At 38.6% G+C, this 21595-nt stretch overlaps 1 long non-coding RNA gene across 1 annotated transcript in view; it reads left to right on the top strand.

Moving 5' to 3' along the window:
* Positions 1–19317, top strand: part of LOC136009195 (uncharacterized) — a 34732-nt gene extending 15415 nt beyond the window's left edge. The window contains exons 2-4 of the long non-coding RNA XR_010610388.1: positions 3078–3195; positions 6876–6977; positions 19230–19317. This is a non-coding gene — a long non-coding RNA (uncharacterized LOC136009195). The remainder of the gene's footprint in view (positions 1–3077; positions 3196–6875; positions 6978–19229) is intronic.
* The last annotated feature ends 2278 nt before the right edge of the window (positions 19318–21595 follow it).

The raw sequence follows: 21595 nt of genomic DNA, 5'->3' as shown, positions 1-21595 counted from the left end.
TGTGACATTTGCTCACGCAGGCCAGATGCTGAAGAGCAGTTTTGGACAAGCTCCTGCTCTCAGAAAGGATTTTGCAGCTAAAAAAGACCCTGAAGCACACTCCAGAAGAGGAGTGCACGGAGCTTTTTAGAAAAGCAGGGCCTTTCCCTACATGCTATGATACTAACCACAGTTTCAACGCTACTTATAATATGTCCCCAAAGACATTGGTATTTTGTGTGTATAAAATCACCTAGACTGTCACAGTAAACCAAGCCATGAAAGGAAAATAACTGAATGCCAGGATGATCACGGAGGTTTTCATGTCATGGGTAATACTGGAATCTGGATCAGGAAGTCAGTCCTCTCTGTGCTCAAAGCTTATATATTTTCTTTTACTTCTATGCAGATGCCTGCGCTGATGCCATCACTTTGTTAAATACAGCTCCATCAATGAAAATCAATATTAGGAGATGACTAAACTTTTATTCCGAATACAACTCATTCTCTGTAAAAACAGAAGGCTGAAGCATAGGAAACCTCAACCCACATTCCTTTGCCTGCCCCATTCCTTCTGAGTGCTTGGAGAACTGCTCCAACTGCAACTTCCTAACAGCTCTTCAGTTTTTTTGGTCCCTCATTTACCTTCTAGTCAGTAAATCTATTATTAGTAAAACATATTGGCCTGGGATAAGCTTATTCCCATTATCAACATTTCCCCTATACTAAAAAGTATTTAAATGGTGACTAATAGCATTTGTCTTAATCATTTTTGCAATTAACTGTGCAAACCTATCTAGTTGAAAGATATGGAAATAATTAAAGTGGACATTTACATCCTTTTTCATTTTTCTTCTTTTCTTCTTTCCTGTTATCTTTGGCAAGACTTTCCAAGCCTGCAAATGCATTTTCCCTGAGGAAAAAAAAAAAAAAAGAAAAAAATATCAGGAGTAAAAATAATTTTCAGAAAGTACATTAGAAAAATTTTACAGGCTATAAGTCCTCTTTCAGTTATGCTACATCTTTGTGCAACTCCAGGCATCTTTATTAAGCCCAGTCTTTGAATAAGATCTAAAGTATTTTATATATTAAATTATTAATCATCATTCAACTTTATTTGTTTGCATTGCCTAAATATCTGAGTCACAAGACAAGATCCCACTCTACTATGTTCTGTACAGACATGGGGATTTTGGCATATGCTTCTGGATGCCTGACAAACAGTTGGCTATTCCTATAACCTATAAAGAGATAATGATTTTGCAAGGATAATGGAAATGTTTTTTATTATTTACTCAACCAGAGTCTGCTCCCTCTTTCCACTTGCACTCCAACACCTGTGTAAGAGTGTAGGTAAATTCCTGGATGAAATGTGTAAGGGCAGCTAGCTTGTCCTTGCACCTGAGGATGGCAAGGGCAGGGAGAGGGCTGCCATCACTGAAAAGCCTTCCTCACTGCCATCAGAGCAGCAGAAATGAGGGCCCCACCTGAGGAGCTTCAGGCAAGCCAATGTAGGAGGTCTTTGTTTCATCCTTTCTCACTGTGCAACTGCAACATGGAGACCGTGTTTGTAGAGATCCAGTCATCAGACACCAAAGGAGATAGTCACCTTTCACATAAGATATCGGATGGAAACCTGGCATTACCACCTATGCCTAAGCCTTGATGAGCTGCAGGATAGTTCAGTCCTGCAAGGAAATCCATGGGTATTCTCAAAGACAAGTTGGAGCCTGTGCCACCACCCCTTCCAGAGGCACCTGCACTGCTGAGATGAGAAATAGGTTTCAGGGAATGAGACTGACCTGAACTCCTTCAGACATTAGTCCAATCTAACTTTCTCTCTACTTACTATGGAAAAGAACCTAGGGAGATTAAATTACTGAGCTAGCATTAACTTTTGTGTATCTCCCTAAAGCTTTACAATGCAGGTTAGCTTAACCTAATAGATATTTTTCCTCTCTATTAGCTGTAACACTTACAGAATTATCAGTTCCTTCTCTCCCATACACTTTTCTTACTTGCAGTCCTTTGTAATAGAAAATGCTGTGTGTATGAACACATTTCTAGTCAAAAAGAGGTTTGATTTCTCAACACATTAACACACTTCTTGAAAGATCTGTCTTCCACAGGTTGTGCATTTTGGAACTGATGGATTAAATAATATTATAAAAAAAAATCCTCTTCTACCTTTTTTTCCCTGAAAGTGTGAAGGTCTTGACATGCTCAGCTAGGACAGATCTACTGTTTATCTCCTTGGCATTAATTTAACATTAAAAAACCCCAAACAAACCAACAAACCAAAAAACCAAAACACAACCTAAACACCCAAAATCCCCTTTTTGTCCTATTATAAAAACTCATCTTCTCAATCCAATCAATGTCGGCAGCAAATCCATAAAAAGTAACAATATATAAAACATGTCATAGATTTGGCTCTAACAGTTTAATTAATTTAGTCCATTTGGGAGTAGATGACGAGGCTTTTTCTTCAGGAACCTTCATTGATTCCTTTTAAATAGTGCTGACACAAGTGGAAGTATTTCAAATTAATGACAGAAAGTTCTGCCCTGGGTTGAGATTCTTTAAACTGTTCAGACTATAATCAGTATTAATCCACCCAGATTTAACACTTGTATTAAACATAAACAGAACTAAGAGGTGGCTTTAGTGAGAAATTAAAATAATTAAGAAGACCTATTCTTTTTTTTCCCTTCTCTTAGTGTTCATAGGATTAGTTATCTCACCTGTTCTCTGTGTAACGATAGAAAAAACCCCACAACTTTCCCAAAGATGTTGAAGAATCTGTGAAGAGAAGATCAAAACTTGGAGGGTACATAAATAGCCTAAGTTATTTACTATATACTGCTCTGTGCCTGGAACTGAGAAGGATAAATCAGTTCAGAAAAATAAAAATCTCAATAATAGATAAAAATCTTTGATTATGACAATAATTAATAGCTATTTGCATTACTGTAAAAAAAGTGGGTTTATCTGTATACACACACAAAAAATGGTGTTGCTCTAAATCTTAAGTCTCTATTCATAAATATACAAAATTAATTTGACTGTTGGGGCAATTATTTCGTTCATTTTCCAAGGAAGTGGGAACAGCTCCTCAGCGAAGTTTGACACAAAGCACTTGCAAGAGGAAGAAAGACTAACTTCAGTGCAGCTTATTTTATATCCTCATTCCTCACCAGCACCTAACAACAAAAGGTAAAGGCTTTATAATTTTAAGACTATTTTGATTAACAGGTTTTCTAAGAAAGCTACAGTATCTTCATTATTTGATATTTTGAAAATACTATCAGGAGCTGAGCTTGAGATGGGGGAGAAATTGGACTGACCTCTCAAGGTCCCTGAAATGCTATTTCTGATTAGCAAACAGAAAAAAAGAATTATTTCTGCTCTAGGAAGAAAAGCTTAAATTGTGAGGAAATTTACATAGGAGGGAAAGGATTTAAAGCTTTGCAGAAGGATTAAAAATTGCTATGAGCTCCAGCATAATAGTGGTACCGTTAAGTGAAAACCTTTATAGAGTTAAACAGCACCCTTGTCCTTTAGAGAAATACCATTTACAGATAAGAGACATGGTCTTCCAGATCAGAGCAAAGGTCACTTTCATAGCAAGCATGAATGAAAATTTAGACTTGCCTTTGGATCTTCATTTGTTGTTGTACCTATCTGTTTCTCCACTCTCATGGGGGATAATATTTTTACAAGCCTATTGCATTAAGAAAACATGCTTGAAAAGGGGAAGGCAGACTGCTGCACAGAGCAATAGGAAGCACACAGAATTTGAAGTGAGTCAAAAATCTCAGCTGTGCACCAAGGAGAATAACATATCGCTGAGATAAATTCCCTTGCTCACGCCAGGTAGCGCAATCATCCTTCATCATACACTTGGGCTCAAGTTTGCAAAGTGAGTAGCAATTCCAGTTGCCTGCATTTCTGCCACTTTGGACTGACCTAGATTTGAAAGAGGAAAGAAGAGGAAGTGAGGAATGGATACCCAGACCTTAGAGTAAACCTCCTAGGAAAAAACTTTTGCAAGTCCGGTGAAGAGCGGTTTTGGGTTAACAACATGAAGCTGATGCATCAAAAAGCACTGCCACCAGATAATTAAAGTTGTATCCTTATAGCTAAGGCTATAAGGCCTAAAAGTTGGTCTTAGACTGACTTCACTTACTGTGATAGAAAAATAACACCAAGGTCTGTACAAGAACAAATGACTCAATATGTTACGTCAGTTAAGCTGCATCAGGATCCGAGGCAACAGTGCAAGTGAAAATAAGTTTACTACCAAATACTTGTATCACCTGTGTCTTCTCAGTTCAAATTACTTTTTTATCCTTTATTAATTCATATATAGCCATGTTTATTGGGAAAGCCTTCGACATGACACTGGAGCAAGGCTAAAACACCTCTATAATAAGATATGTTCCTCCATGAGGCTCTTGTCAGATAAATCATGTTGTCCCCAATTCAAAACTGTAGAAGATGAATCTGTCTTATTGTTTGCTACATTTCAAAATGCAGACTTGTCCTCAAATTATGCTAAAGCTTTAAAGGTTTACCACAAAAGATTCATAGCGTAATCTGAATATTAAAGTATTGATACACCTCTCTCGCATCTTTGCTGCACAGGAAATGTTAGTATCAGTGAATGTATCCTACAGTGCCAGCCATCTCACACTCTTAAAGGGCTGCAGTAAGTAATGAGAATTCATGAGGAGAGCAGCTTAAAAAAAATATGTTCTCTCTCTCATGGGAAGATTTTAGAATATTTGTTTCCACTTGCCTCAAATCAAGATGCTGCTCATAAAATCAGTAACATTCCTTTTAACAAAAAACACATTTCTGCCATGGAAATCCATAATTTTGTTAAATATATATATATAAAACCACTGTCTTGAATATGAATTTTTTGCTTCAAGTAGGTTTGGTAGTGGCAAAAAAAGAATAGAACTAAGGCTGACCCTTTCCTTCCCCTTCTACAGCTACTGCCAGGATTTGGGAGCTTCACACACTCCTGTACTACTTTAAAAGAAAGGATAAAAATAGCCCTAATGAGCGGCTCTGTAACTACAAGCAGCAAGTATTTCAGTCAGAAGTGTCACTGTTAAGCTTTCAGTGGTTGTTATATATAACAGCAATTTAAAAACATATAGTGTAAAAATGATGAAAGCTACCTTGACAGGGGTGCTTTTAAATCTGCAAGATTTATGGAAATATAAAATAAATATTTAGCATATTGATTTTACATGCAAGGAGGAGTCAAATGTATGCCATTACCAGCATCTTTCCTCCCTCCCCCACTTTGTGTGTGAAACACACCTGACTGGTGTACACATTCTGTTATTCCTTTGTGTCTGGAGACACTCATATGAATCATCATTTAAGAATAAATAAATAAAATCTGGTGCATTAATTGTGTGGCATAGAAGAGTTCAAATGGAATTGAAAGCCTGTTCTCATCACCAGATACATTGTGTGGTAGGCGACGGTTTCAAATATTAAACAACTCTGGAGACAAGGGAACAAATAATTCTGTGAATAGGTATGGAGTTAATTGAAGGCTGCCCTATTGTTCTACCACTGTAATCCAAAGCACACCTGCAAGGGTTTCCTTCCTCTTTCAATTCACATACACATCTAGGAAGAGGGGGGGAGAAGAGAAGGTGGGGGTGCAGCGGGAGAGGGAAAAAAAAAAAAGGAAGTAAAATAAAGGGAAGGGAAGGAAGATGAAAATAAGAAGAATCTTGTTTTTTCCCATCATCTAAGAAGAGTTAATCAAAGTAAAATGTGTGTTGCAATATCGGGGCAGGGGGTGCGGGGGGAGGGGAGGAGAAATAAGCTTAAGAGATTAAGTGCATAAATGGAATGGAATTTAGCTACATTCCATTACAATCAGTAATAGAGGGTTTTTTTTTCCTCCCCCAAACAAATATCACAAATAGAACCAAACAGTAAGGGATAATTTGGGGTGGTAGTTCTGAAGTCCTCTATTCAATGTCAAGAGAATGCATGAACAGTGATGCATGCTATCTGGCTGAGAAAAGGGAATTCTAAAGTAGGCTCCGTTCTTCATGGCCAGACAATTTCTTTTTTGTGTTCTGCCAGAACTCTAATTGTAAAGCCCCTTTCAATCGCACCAATCAGCCATGTCTTTCAAGTTGGCTCCCCCCATTCTATTATTCAACTGACAAGCAGTTATAAAAAGAGAGATTTTTTTTTCCTCATAGGCAGAAGCTATACGAAGATAAGTGACGCCAGTTACATTTAAATTTAAAAAACAGATTCTTTCATAAAATTGTAGGTTGCTGCCATTCACTCCTTATTTTATCAACTGGTAACTGGAAATACTTTCTCCCCTTAAACAATAATAAAAGGAGATAGCTAGTGAAATACCTCTGCGTAGGAGTACAGACAAAATAGAATGCTTAAGAAACTGACAGATTTTAACCAACCCAGAATAAAAGGATGTAGAATATTTCATGCCATGGGAAAAAGAAAATGACCACCTAATTTTGGAGAGATAGATATCACATGTTTCTGTGACTATAAAAAGCTGTGGCTTCTGAGACCAATATTGCAGCCAAATAATGGCACATTGTTCACATCTCAAAAAATTTTAAAAATCCATAACATGGAGGGGAAACAAAAAAGTGCTGGGTGGAATATGTTTACTTTGGTTGGGTGGAATCATATCATACCTTTTTGGTTACAAAGGTGTCTGAACTTTCTGAAGCCAGATCCTTCTCTTAACCTGAACTGTAAATGACTCATTTGGTTTCAGTGGTCTTATTTGAGATAGGCTCAAGCAAAGATTAAAAAGCAAGCAGAAGCTGTCAGTACTATTTACAAGTTTGTGTGTGTAATATTCTTCCACACAGTATTCCTGGATCATAGACAGTCCAGAGAGGTTTGCAAGACAGAGCTCCAGTAAAACAAAATGGAAGATTAGGGGAGATTCTATCTGCTTTCAACCCTCCAAGGTAAGATCAGCTGCTTCTGACCACCTTTGGATACTTGAAAATGTTAGACTGGTCACCCTACTGACATGAGAAAAAACATATTGGGTTTTCTGCATTAGCTTAATACAGCCAATAAATAAGATGTAGCATTAAAGTAGGTGGGAAAGTGTTTTCAGGAAAAGAATTAAAAGTATAAGAAAAGGCTACTGCTGGACCCCATATCAAAACCAAGAAATGCATTGAAAGAAGACAAAAGGCCTTATCCAGTCTGCAAAGAGACCAGAATTCAGGCAGACCATAAGGGAAGAGAAATTCTAGGCAGTATAGTTACAAACAAGCTATAGTTGTCATATGCCCAGTCATAGTGTGCAAACCGAAGGAGTAGAGATAGTTGGAGAGTGATGAGGTATCATGGAAACCAAAACTCAGAGACCAAGTTGTCAAGGAGCAACTATAGTACATCTTAATCCTTAGGCTATACCATATCCTAAGCAAAGAAAAACTTCAGACAAATGCCCTCAATATTTTTTTTTACTCTTTTTTTTTTCCCAGTTTCTTAAAAAAACCCCAAAAAAACAAACAACAAAAAAAACCCCAAACATATGGGGGAGAGAAATCTAAAAGTTTCAAGTACCTTAGGGTTTCAATATGACAGACAAATAGTTCAGTCATAACATTCTTCAAATGTAATTCTGAATACTTTATTCCAGTAAGAGTATGTAGTGAGAGTATGCATCCCCACAAAAAAGAAAAATAAAACTAAACTAGCCTAAACCACTAAAAATCCAAATGAACCAAAATTAAAGGTTTATATTCCTGCATTTTTAGAGTTAGCTTGCTGAATGACGGTAAAGCCAAAGAGAAACAATTCATCCAGGACTATGAAACAGGTCAGTGCATCCCCAAAAGCATAAGGTTCCTAGTGTGTCCTTTCAGTATCAAACAAAACTGTCACTCTGCAATCAGCCAGAATAGCCTTACTTGCTACTTTTCATTAGAAATTGTTTTCAAATGTCTTCCTGCAACTTTCCCCCTTCATTTTATCCAAGCTATTTTTCCTCGAGAGTTCTTACTTTGTTAAGTAGAATTTTCTTGTACTGAGGTAGATTCCTAGCAGAAACTGGCCTGCAAGACGTCATGGTTCTATTTTGCTTCTCTGCATCTCTCTGGTGGCTGTGTGCATGTTTTCTGGTTAGCTTTCCACACCATTTTTAGGTGCTTAGGACAACTATTTATGCATCAGTAAAAAGCCCAGGTATCTGACTGCACTTGCAGGTTTCATTAATTGGAGAATCATCTCGAAAGTAGTTGGTTCAGAATGTCAGTCTCACCTCACCCTTTCAGGGCTAGAGACCTAACAGACAAAATCTGTAGTTACACAAAACAAGTTCATAATGAGCAACAAGCATACAAGTCTTTTCAAGACTTTTCTTCGCTTGTATATCCCATTCAGCACTGCAGCATCAGCCTAGTGCCTGCCATGTTTTTCTAAGTTTTCTAAGATTGTGAACATCTTTCCCTGCACGTGTAGCTCTGTGTACTTGTGATGGTTTGACATTCAGCATGTGCTGCACCATATCATGAAAGGTCCTTGGTAGTCTGCTGAAATACAACAGTAGCACAATAGATTGAATCTTGTCAGTGCACCAGTTTGGAGAAACAAGATATCTTATGCCAATTGACAGATGATGAGCACAAAGATTTTTTGTCTGTGAATGGAAGCCATTAGGGAGAGGAAGGAAAATCTGTCTGCTAAAAAATGTTAGACCAGAAATCAGAATATAAATCTTAAAAGATGGAAAACTGCTTAATGAACGTGTTATAAGTCATTAAAGTCAAATTTTTGTTTCTGTAGCTATGTCTTGCTAAAACTACCTTCCTAACAAACACACATCAAAGAAGGACACTGCTGTCAAAATTTGAGACTCAGGATCGTAGCTTGTCCTATATCTGTGAGTGGTAGGTGAGAGAGACTGGTTTCGCCATTTTTGCAGCTGAGGCCCCTCAGTGCAGCTTCATACCACCCTGAAGCCAGAATAGCCAAGTGGCCACATCGCAGAGCCAGGGAAGCACATTGCCCCTCAGCATTAACAAACTCATACCTTCTCTGAGAAAATTCATTCATGGGTTGGGACATCAGCTACAACAGCTCCCAGACCAGCTGTTCTCAGCAGCATATTCACTTGTTAGTGGTAAAAGAAATTCATAGGAGTTGGTTGAAGAGCAAACCTGACAAATTTTAGGTGTGTTTCACTATTACTGTCAGATTGAGAAGGAGGTGTGTTATAGTTGGAAAAGGACCAGAAAGCTTAACGGAAAGATACAAGCCATCCATCAATAGCAGATATGGAATAATCCATCCACAAGAGAATTTATCAGTATAATTTGTTTTGTTGTCTGAATGATATGAAAATATTTCCCCAGATACATTTAATCATGTTGATATTTTCACTATCCATAAACACATGCAATGCTTTCTATAATCCCTCTTACAATCCACCACTGGCTGCAACAATGATTTCCACAAGGAAATCATGGTCTGTATGAAAAAATATAGTTAGAATAACTGCTTGTGAATGCCACTGGGTAACCTTTGCTTACACTTTGAAAAAAAACAGATGAGCAAAAGGTCAAGATCTGCCTTTTTACACTTTGTGTACGTTATAGTGTTTCCTCATCCATTTCCTCTGACAGATTTTTAAAGTTCTCTCTTGACAGGCAAATAGATATTTTCATACAATTTCAACAAAATTAGATTCACATGACAGCCTTCTTAATGCTGACTAACAAGCATGCTAACCATACTAATGCATTTCAAGCAAGCGCATGTGACTGTTTTGTAGTCCAGAAGCATTAAGAGAGGGCCACGTATAGCATTATTAGCTATGTCCTGTGCCCATTTTCTTTTTCACACCCTATAAATACTATGCCTGTCAAACCCTGACAGTGTAGTAGCATGGTATTAGGATTTCTGTACAATGAGCAACTGAATGTCATTTGAAAGTGAAGTATTTTAATTACCATGATTTTAGACACCACCAACCATCTTAAAACTGCAGAGTAGTTGTGGACAAATTGTATCTGGTCAGTAGGCAAGAAAAGAAATAAATAGTCTTGCACGAACATTGTACTCTATTTAAAATTAACATTTTGCTCCATTTTCAAGCTATGAATTTGTTACAAACACCGAGCCACATCTCCCTGTCATGTCTAAAAATATTGTACAATAACAAAATTATTTATTTTTTTTAAGACTGTACTAGCTGATTATGCTTGTCCTTAGTGTTAATGTGACTATCTTTGTGTACACACAGTGTTAGAAACTGTTTATAAACATGGAAAAGGAACCAATGGGAGCCTTTCCCATTTAGGTCACTGCTGCAGAGTTAAATCAGTGCTATGAACTTTTGAAATTCCCAGCCTCAGAGTAGCATAGGGCAATGATTTAATGAGCATCCTTAGTAATAACGGAACCTGATTTACGCAAACAAATAATGCTTAATAAAACAATTACATCATGCATGAGAAACAGCTGTGGCAGCAAGTATTCTGTGGTTACTTGTGCAATAAGGAAGGTTTAAGAAAGAAGAATTAGGCACAAAATGTTCAGTAAGTCTCAATTATTTCTTCCTTTTTCTATAGCATAGCTTGAATACTGTAAAACTAAAGGCATTTCATAATAGAATGTTACATTTCTGTTTGTGTATGACATTTAAAAAGAAAAAAAAATGTTAATCTCTACTGCACCAGAGTAATACAGTACTGACCATTTTGTGCATGCATCTACATGCATATATGTACAAACAGCAGATGCTATGGTTATGAATGTTTTCCATCGATCTGTTTTCTTTCAGTAAAATCCTAAGCTAAACATACAGACAAATATAGACACTATAAAAAGGAAAAAAAAAAATCACACAGCGGTATGAAGCTGTGGCAACTCTCACTGAAGGCAATGAAGGGGCTGTTTGGAAGAACTTTTTCCCAAAGCAGAGGAGTGTGTACTGCAGATCCAGCACTTTAATTCATAGGGTAGAGGACTGCACACTGAGGATCCCTAACAAAGTTAGGGCTTGGCTTCCAACTCTCTAGCATTACACACAGATGCTTTCAGCAGCCAGTGCCAACAGGCCATCTAACTCCCTGGGAGAGCTAGAACAGGCTTTTAAACATGCACCACATAGAACAAAGTGCACAACCAACACCCAAGAAACCACATGGTAGCTGCAGGCGCCAATGACTCGTTTTATTTTGGTGGCATAGTAGCATGGTGTGCAAACTGCTTTGGTATCTCAGATTTTGACCTGTCAAGACTTTGAGCATTTTGGAGCATAAAGGAGTCTTAATTAAAAAAGGAGAATTTTCATTAAATTAAATATCACATTCTTCTACCACTAAGTAGAATAAATCAATTTGCAAACTTTTTCATATTAAGGAGGGGAATAGGGTGTGAGATCCAACCAATTTTAGCCATCTCCTTAGCAGAACCAATAAAACTGATTATATCCACTAGACTTCTAAGGTGACTACCTCAGATTGTATATCACCCTCTACAACTTTACCTCTTGACAAGCAGAGTTGTCATTTTTACAGCTGTAATATAAATCATATAATAACATGCCACATGCTGCCAAGAACACGTTATAATGGACTATTAAAAACAGTTAAAAATATTTTTAAGAAAGTAATTTCCTGCTCAAATATATATAGCATTCAATTTGTCAAGGAATTTTCTTTTAGAATTATTCTAAAATGAAAATGCGATTTCCATCAAAGCATGTTGATACTTCAAGGGCAGGAAAATGGTCTCAGTTCAGACAAAACATTTTGGTTTGTTGAACGGAACCAACATGTGTTATGTATTCAACTTTGGAACCTAACAGTTTCTGGTGACAAGATGCTGTATGGAAGCTGCTGTTTTGATGCCCCATGCGCCTGGTCTCTCCTGCAACCTGACCTTGGCTGACCTGCATTTTCTACGATATATTACACAACTGATCTCCTGAAGCCCATCAGGATACAGTAATATTTCCCTTGATTCTGTCTTCACTTAGATTTGTCCACTCTTTCATCCCTTTCTTTTTTAAGTGCCCCAAACTAGAAAGCTCTCACCTTGACTGCAAAACATTTTCCATCATGAAAAAAAAAAGCCATTTTTTTCTGTTTCCCTACTTTCTGTAAGAACTAACGTTCCTTCTCCTCAGTGTGCATTAGTTTGCTTTTGCTTTCTAGCATTTCTGTCTGTAATCCCAATTTGAGCTCATTTCCTCTCCAGGCAGCTAACCAACCAAAGTAGCAAGGTAAGTGCAAAGGTGGCATTGCTGGTCTCAGACATTGATGAACTTCTGCTGCATATTCAAGTTCTCTTGCAATCACAGTAAAAAACTCCCAATAACTCATAGTGGTTCCTAGGGACTGAGATGACCCATGGATGAGCCTAAGAGAGGGTTTCAGCATCAAGATTTTTTTGGCACAGCAGTTTTTGAAGTCACTTCATGCCCTGCCAATTCATTCATTTCTTCTTTAGGGAAGACTGGGAAGCAGAATGAATTCTGGTTCCACATAACGTAAGGTATGCAGTCATTCCTTTTGACATATATTTTTCTGTGGTGGAGAAAAAAAAAGATAATCATTCATTGCCTTCTCACAATGTGACAATAATATGGGGAGCAATATGCAAGGCTCATTCCTTCCTTCTCTGGACAAACTGTACCTCACTTGGCAACACAAAGACAAAGGGAAGCCTGTTCTTCAATTAAGAAATTATAAATGTGGTAATGTAATCAAGCATCTCATTCAAATAGAATGTTTCAACAACCAAAGCAACCCTGGAAATGAAAGCTTTGTAGATATTTCACAGGGCAACAACTAGTGACTCATAGGGACTCAGAAAACTGATGTTGCATGCAGTTAATGGCTGCCATTTGTTGCCTTTTTTTCCTCTTACTCATACAGTCTGCAGTAGTACTCTAGCTTCATCACTGTATCACCACTCTATTACTGATGTAGGTAAAGCATGGAAAATTTGGACGTAGAAGAGGAAGCTTTCTTGAAATAATTTGGTAAATGAGATACCAAGGAAGTAGGACAAAAAAAAAAAAAAAATTATGTTTTCTCTACCTGTGGTTTGAAAATATATACTTAATTAAACAATTTGTAGAATCATGGAATGGTTTGGGTTGAAGGTACCTTAAAGATCATGTAGTTCCAGCCCCCCCCTGCTATAGGCAAGGTCGCCTTCCACTAACCCAGGTTGCTGAAAGCCCTCAGTTGTCCTCCAAGTCTCCTTAGTGCATGCAGCACTCAACTTCTATGCCTTAATTCCTCAACACAGTGTGAGGAAACAAAAAGCACTGTAACATTATAGGGTAATGCAGTGCTTAAATGAGAGTATAGAAGCTACATTAAAAGTAACCATTAGTATGTACTGGTTATACAGCTTTGTACAGAATAAAGTCTTTCCATATACTTGAAAATGTAAATTAGGATTAACAAACTTTGGTCTATCTACTGTGCAAAATGTTAAGGTTTCTGGTCTAAATTACTTCGAGGCCAAAACCTTAGAATAAGCCAAGAAGAATGAACAGCCAACATAAAGCTACGGGCAAAAAAGGAATAATTTTTGTTTTCTATGCTTAAGAAAAAAAAAAAATAGAAAGTGTATCTAGTATTAGGAAACACTAGTCTAACAAAAGTAATGCCTGACTGGGAACAGTTTATTACCCACTACTGTAAAGCACCATATTACCAAGCTAATTAGAAAATAATTTTGTTTCAGAAAAATATAGAATCATAGAACGGTTAGGGTTGGAAAGGACCTCAAGATCATCTAGTTCCAACCCCCCTGCCATGGACAGGGACATCTCTCACTAAACCATCCAACACAAGGCTTCATCCAACCTGGCCTTGAACACCGCCAGGGATGGAGCACTCACAACCTCCCTGGGCAACCGATTCCAGTGTCTCACCACCCTAACAGGAAAGAACTTCCTCCTTATATCCAATCTAAACTTCCCTGTTTAAGTTTTAACCCATTACCCCTTGTCCTGTCACTACAGTACCTGACAAAGAGTCCCTCCCCAGCATCCCTATAGGCCCCCTTCAGGTACTGGAAGGCTGCTATGAGGTCCCCATGCAGCCTTCTCTTCTCCAGGCTGAAAAGCCCCAACTTCCTCAGCCTGTCTTCATACGGGAGGTGCTCCAGTCCCCTGATCATCCTCGTGGCCCTCCTCTGGACTTGTTCCAGCAGTTCCATGTCCTTTTTATGTTGAGGACACGAGAACTGCACACAATACTCCAGGTGAGGTCTCACAAGAGCAGAGCAGAGGGGCAGGATCACCTCCTTCAACCTGCTGGTCACACACCTTCTGATGCAGCCCAGGATACGGTTGGCTTTCTGGGCTGCAAGCGCACACTGAAGCCGGCTCATGTTCATTTTCTCATCAACCAACACCCCTAAGTCCTTCTCTGCAGGGCTGCTCTGAATCTCTTCTCGGCCCAGTCTGTAGCTGTGCCTGGGATTGCTCCAACCCAGGTGTAGGACCTTGCACTTGTCGTGGTTGAACATCATAAGGTTGGCATCAGCCCACCTCACAAGCGTGTCAAGGTCCCCCTGGATGGCATCCCTTCCCTCCAGCGTATCAACTGAACCACACAGCTTGGTGTCATCGGCAAACTTGCTGAGGGTGCATTCAATCCCACTGTCCATGTCAGCGATGAAGATGTTAAACAAGACCGGTCCCAACACCGATCCCTGAGGGACACCACTCGTTACCGGTCTCCAGCCAGACATTGAGCCATTGACCACAACTCTTTGTGTGCAGCCATCCAGCCAGGTCTTTATCCACCAAGTGGTCCATCCATCAAATTGATATCTCTCCAATTTAGAGCGAAGGATGTCGTGTGGGACAGTGTCAAACGCTTTGCACAAGTCCAGGTAGATGACATCAACTGCTTTACCCTTATCCATCAATTCTGTAGCCCCATCATAAAAGGCCACCAAATTGGTCAGGCAGGATTTCCCCCTAGTGAAGCCATGCTGGCTGTCACCAAGCACCTTGTTGTTCTTCATGTGCCTTAGCATGTTGTCCAGGAGAATGTGCTCCAAGATTTTACCAGGCACAGAGGTAAGACTGACTGGTCTGTAATTCCCCGGGTCTTCCATTTTCCCCTTCTTGAAAATAGGGGTTATATTTCCCTTTTTTCCAGTCATCGGGAACTTAACCTGACTGCCATGATTTTTCAAATATGATGGCTGATATAAGTGGGTTTGATGATGGTTTGGTTTGTGTGTGCATGCTTTTTTCCTATGTGTTTTTTCCCTAATTTCTTAATTTTTTATTTTAAAGCTTTTAAAAACCTAGCCCCTCACTCTTTTAAATATCTTTCAAAGAGTACTTATAACCACTCTACAATTCTATTATTCTTCCTTCTTAATTTGTTTTACAGAAATTAAAAAAAATTAGTTTGTTATTGAACAGAGAACAGATTAGAAATGGTATTTCTCACAAGATTCTGTGCAGTTGCAAAAATGCTTTTCCTTTAAGAATCTCTTCAAATAATTTAATACTGATTCAGACTATGGATGAGTAAATACCAAACAACACATCAAAATATGCAATAACTTCCATATGTCCTTTTATAGGAAGCCATCACTGGAAAGGAAATAAATTAAATACATGTTCAATAAGCACAACAGGAGGAGTTTAAAATTCATTAATGTTTAGGGTCTGGGTTATTGACATAGAGGCACTTTCTGAAGATTCAGATTGCCAGAGCCTTCTCAAACTGGTACATCTTGCTTAGAACAAGGAAGCATTAAAATGGAATCACTGCTGAGTTTAAAAAAAAAAAAAAACAAAAAACCAAATCTTGTATTTATTATAGGAGTGGCTAAGAGTGGGGGGAAAGAAGAACAGAGGTATGACTTTTTGTCATAGGGGTGAGAAAAAAATGTAATCACCTCATATTAGAAAACAAAGAGAGCTTAATTTGAACTTTTAAGGTTTAATTTGCCCCTTTTTTTGTATGCAAAGCAAGGAGAAAATAAACAAACAACCCTTTGCTCCCCAAATGTAGAATCAGCATAGATTCGTTAAGATTTAGATTTCCAGAAAAGATTCTCCTAGGCTTTGTCCAGAAAAATAAAAGGATTTTGTAAAAAACTTACTTCACTGTAAAATTGAGTTCTTTGACTTTGTTAGCTCTCTTCTTGCAAAAAGAAGGTCCTAGCTTTTATTTGTGAAGTGAAGGCAAATTCCAGCTAAATGATATGAAAGTACAGAACTTGTTAGTCCCTTGTATCGATTTGATTTCTCACCCAGAACTTTTTTCCTTTTTCAGTGTTAAAAAAAACAAAACCAACAAAGCCACTGAACAAACAAACCAGAAAACAAACCAAACCCCCCCCCTCCCAAAAAAACCCCAAAGCCAATAACCAACCAACTAACCAAAATACCCAACCCACAAAAAAAAACAAAACAAAACAAAACCCAAACTAATTTTATTATTTACCTCAAATGATGCCCACAAATACAGATCCTAGTCATGGAGGCCAGTAGGCCAACATATATCTGAATATATCAAAACCAGACTGATTTTACGTGTTTTGTCCTTTGAGATAGAGTTTAAATGTTGACTTACAAGTGTAGTGTATTCCTGTTAATCTAAACAAGTTTCCATTTCCATTTTCCTTTATCCATGAGGCACATTCAAACAATTAAAACTTTTGAAAATAAAAATAAGAATATTTCCTTAAATATTTCTAACACTGACTTCCATTTCATGCCACCTGGCGGACCACCAGCAGTTCTGCAGGACCTATTGGAAATGGGAGTTGGAATGGGAGTTGGGATGGGAGTTCTTAGACCTCCTAGACAAAGGGGTAATGCCATTGCATTAATGACTTTCCCCAATACCAGAGAACTTCTTCAGGGATCTAGTTGCTGTGATCTGTGCCATGGCTATGCAAACATGCTAGATCTATGCAGTCTGTTCAAAAGATAAGCATTTAAACTAAGATGCGTTTACTCCCCTTTTTATCACCACTTCCCCAGCCACTTTTTCCAGAGATTTTTTTTTTCTTGTTCAGATTACATGGTGCCGTTTTATTAAAGCAATGCTCCTTGGTACATTATGCTGCAGTTCAGCTTCATTTTTCACTGTCTCCTGACAATTCCGATGATTTTCATGTTTGTGACTAGAGCAGTGCTGTAAAGAGTACAGGCAACGACAGGTGATCCAACTGAAGTTAGAATTATGATTGTTATGGTGAAAGCAAAATTCAGAGGTCAATGTACTCCAGGTGGAAGAAGGATAACTTCCATCCTGGATTCTAGATGAGGAATATTCCCTGCTACTTGTCAAGTACTATATTAAACACACCTAGTGCATCAAACAGTAAACATGTACCTGGAGAATAGTAAATGGGTACAGGTGTCTGAAAAAACAGGGAAAAAATAATTAGACAACTCTGAAACACGAAGCAAATTGTAGGCAAGAAAGAACAGTTTGAAAATCAAATTATAGACCAAGACAAACGGGAAGCAGAGTAAACCACAATATGGGTTTACTAAGAACTAGCATGATCACTTGCTGATAGCTATCAGCCTAAGGAGACTTTTCACCACTCTGGGTGAGCAATGCCTTGCTCTGCCCAGCACCGAGACTCCTAATCAATTAGTAAAGTAGTTCAGCTCACGTGACTGACACATAAGTCCTTTTCTAGAGGACATGGAAAAAATTAAGATTTCTTAAAGTTTATCAAACTGAGTCAGCTGGTTCTTCAGCCCAATGTAGCAAGGCTGAAGTAAGCAGCAAGAATTTGCAACTACAAAAGGAGAGCAAAGCAGGATGACACCGTTCCGTAGCCACAAACCTGAGATAAAACAACTGATATCATGGGGGGAAGCAAAATCAGATCTAATCTCGCTGAGTTTCAATCAAATATTTGATATGCAAAGTTAGATCAGAGGAAACATAGCACAAGAGTTAACAGGCAGATAATGAACATGCAAGCCAGCAGACAAGAGTGGTTGCAATTTAGCTAGCTGGGCTGGTTTCAAAAGCACAAAAAGGTAGGGTAAGGAGATATCTTTTCATCATTGCATGCACAGATCTTCAGGCTGTTCTTACAGTGGTAGTTGTTACTTCACCTAAGGCAAGTCCCGAGGTGACAGGGGAGGAGCTGCTCATAAAGCCAATCAGCAGACCAGGAAGATGTGCATCATTTCTCTTGGCAAGGGCAATGTTTCTGTAGCTGCTATAGGAGTTTGGGGAAAAAAAAAGTAAGTGCTCAGGGAGTCCCTGAAAGACCCCATTTGTCTTTAAATGCATACACTAAAAGAAGGGGTTGGACTAGCTTACGGTTCCTTTTCTTTAGTACTATGTTTGTGCATTCTGTACCTCTTGGTAATCCGGTTTGAGCCATTTACTTCAACCATGATTAACTTAGCGTACATTACTGTATCTGATCTTCTTTTAACTTACCTCCTATACCTGACCACCTGCCTACTGTGCAACATGTTTAACTTCTATATTGCTGAAAATTTGTGGGCAGAGGATAGAAACATTGTCACAGGAAAATATAGAAGAAAGGTCAGTGAGACCAAGATCTCCAATATAGCTGTACAGTATAACCAGGTTTCTCAAGAGTGAGTCCAGTACAACTGTGAGCAAAGTCCTTCCACAAGACTGAAGTTTGTTAGCTCATATGGCTCTTGACCGCAGAGGAAAATCTACCTAGATGAGCATCCAGGTCTAGGAAGAGACGTTAATGAGGTTTTTGCATTAGCTGTGGTAACACTGAATTTGGCACCAGCAGTACCACTTCATGGTATGCGGCCCAGTTACTCCCAAGATCAAAACCACATACCCCACTAGTTCATCTCTATTTCTGCCAGTGCTCCTCTGGACATGGAGGCCAAGACTTTGGGGAGGCCATTTGCTTTTGTTTGCACAAACACTGTCTTATAAACACATGCATCCAAAGATCCTTCTTTTGAAGAAAGTATCTAAAAATCTCTCCATTCAGCTCAAGTACTGAGCAGCAACACAGGAGGTCTGAAATGACCTAGAAGGGGCATTGAATGGAGGAGTCAGAAGTAAAACTGTTCAGTGATGTCAGCACCTTAATGGAGAATGGATTTCAAAACAAAAATCTCCTAGGTAAAAAAGGCAAATAACTTAATTTCAAGACAAGTAACATATGAATGCAGTGAACTTTAAGGCACACTGATCACTGTTAACACCTTATCAATGAAGCTTTTACTTCAGCTTTTACAAGCAGGTGGCTTGTATTAGGAAGAGAACTGCAGTGCCTTGCCAAGCAGAGACCTGAAGGCAGCAGAGGAGTACATGGAGGTAAGTATGGCACATTATTACATGAACAAAAGACTAGATCCTTAACTGAAGTGAGTCAGCAAAGCTATAACAGACTAGCCTAAAGACTTTAACCTTCTGGTTTCCAAAATAAAGGACTGCAATCTGAACCCAGTGTTGATATGGGCCTTGCAAATTTCCATTGTGGGATTTAAGCCCAAGCTGAGTCATAAGCCAAACTGCACCACTGGCAAAAAGGTCAAAAGCATGAAAAGAAGGGTCAGCAGGAGAAATATTTTGAAAAAAAAAACTGTCTACACATAACACCTACAAGTAATTTTCTTACTAAGAGCTGAACTAAAACTGAGCTGCAACCTGTGTGGAAACAAGCCACATACATATCCTGATTCAAGTCTCAAACTAGGCTGACAACACGGCAAGCACAATTTGACACAATAGGATAGAAGCCTCAATTACAAGTCATAGAGCCAGACGTTTATTCAGTATTTCAAAGGCCAACACTAACATGGAGTGCTCCATATATCAGGCAGCATTCTACAGCATTTTATTCTGGATTTAATTCTTCTTACTAGATTTCATTATTTATCTTGAGGAAAGCAAAGTCTAAAAAAAAAATAAAATAAAAAGATAAAATTGGAAGTCTGGTTTTGCTGACAATTGTAAAAATGAGATCAGAAAAAAATCATTATTAACGCTGTTGTTTCTGTGTTGTTTTCTAGAGGTTCAGGTCAGCCATTTCAGTTTCTCTTCATTCTTTCAGTGAAGAAAAAGTTATCATGCAGGATGTAGTATAATTCAGAGTTTAAATTCCTTATAAAATCTTTTTTAAGGAGATTTCAAATTTTCATATTTAAAGGTCTATCTTTAAATGAAAAAAAACCCCACTTTTTTAGTCAGCCAAGTATCATAAATATTCAAAAGCCTCAGTTTAAGCGTTACATGTAATTGACGTTACAGAAATCTGTTTCCACTGGCATGACATCAGAGATTGTCAGATTGGGAAATCAAGAGGATGAGCTTCACAATTGCCAATTTGTACTGTTAATCTGTGTTGAAAGTTTTTCTTAAATCCTAGCACCTCCACCCCTTCCCCCAGTCCCATCACAATCTCTAGGAAGAGAAAGAATGGCTGTTGGCCCACATCTGTCTACTACCTAAGAAAAAGGCAACTATCATGAAAGCTTTTTATAATTGCTTATGATTCTGCTTCTTACACTCTGCTATGGGGTCATCGGTAAGGCCACAAGACTGTGGAACTAGGCATACTGCCAGGTCTATATAGCTCTATATAGAGATTGTTTAATTTCCACCCAGTCCCAGCAACAGGGGAGAAAACTAGATGTCAGGGAAGCTTCTTTTAGGTTAATTTAGTGACAATCTTAATCACCGCTTCTTCTGTATTTGTGATTAATATAACAGAGCTTTTCCATTAAAGTGGCCAAAAACCTAAAGTCCATGTACTTTCCAGGAGTAACACCAGTGATATCAAGACTGCTGTTGAAGATGTGCGCACCCAAGAATACATGTGGCTTATAGTGATATGGGCTACACAACTGACAACTGTAAGCAGTTCAGCAAAATAATGAAGGATTCCTTCCCACTATTAAACAATACTTGTGGGAACAACCTGTGCCCTAGTCCCCAGCCCTGCAGCTCACTCAAGGAATCCAGCTGTTTTCCTCCTCTCTAACTAACCTCTGGGCACTGCAATCTTTCCAATACATGCCACACCTCTATTTGTACAAACCCTCCTGTCCATTTTTTAAGTATGGCCCAGCTCAGTCCAGTCTCTCACAGGTATATAAGGAACCAGACGGCTTTGTCTGACCTCCTGCAGGCTGGGGATGTAGAGGGCAGGCAGAGATGTGCCCCGTCACAGTAAGGGCCAGAGCGTTCCATGGGAGGCTCCAGCTCCTGAGAGATAGGAAAAGGAGCCAGATAACTCCTATATTCCTCAGTTTAAGCATTTTATGAATATACTTGTTGTCAAAAAATAAACTTTTCCCTAACTATTCTAGGAAACATCCATTTACTCCCCAGCAGAAGTCAAATGCCGTAACCTCTTGTATCAATATCTATGCAATCACTTTTTGAACCTGCAAAACCTTGACAGCTTCCCACATATAACAAGCACAGATTGGGTACAAAAACTTTTGCAAGCCTGTGACATAGAGCAGGTTTTACCTGTGAGGGTGAGCTAATATGTGGCAACCTGATGTGCCTGAAGAATAGAGAGCCTGCAAAGCAGAAAACCTCCAGCCTACCTACCTACTTGAGCTTGCTTTGATGGCACATCAGTG

Source organism: Lathamus discolor, chromosome 2 (assembly GCF_037157495.1).
Source record: "Lathamus discolor isolate bLatDis1 chromosome 2, bLatDis1.hap1, whole genome shotgun sequence".
NCBI classification, from domain to species: Eukaryota; Metazoa; Chordata; class Aves; order Psittaciformes; family Psittacidae; genus Lathamus; species Lathamus discolor.
Note: the sequence above shows the minus strand (reverse complement) of the source record. Positions and strands in the feature narration are given on the sequence as shown.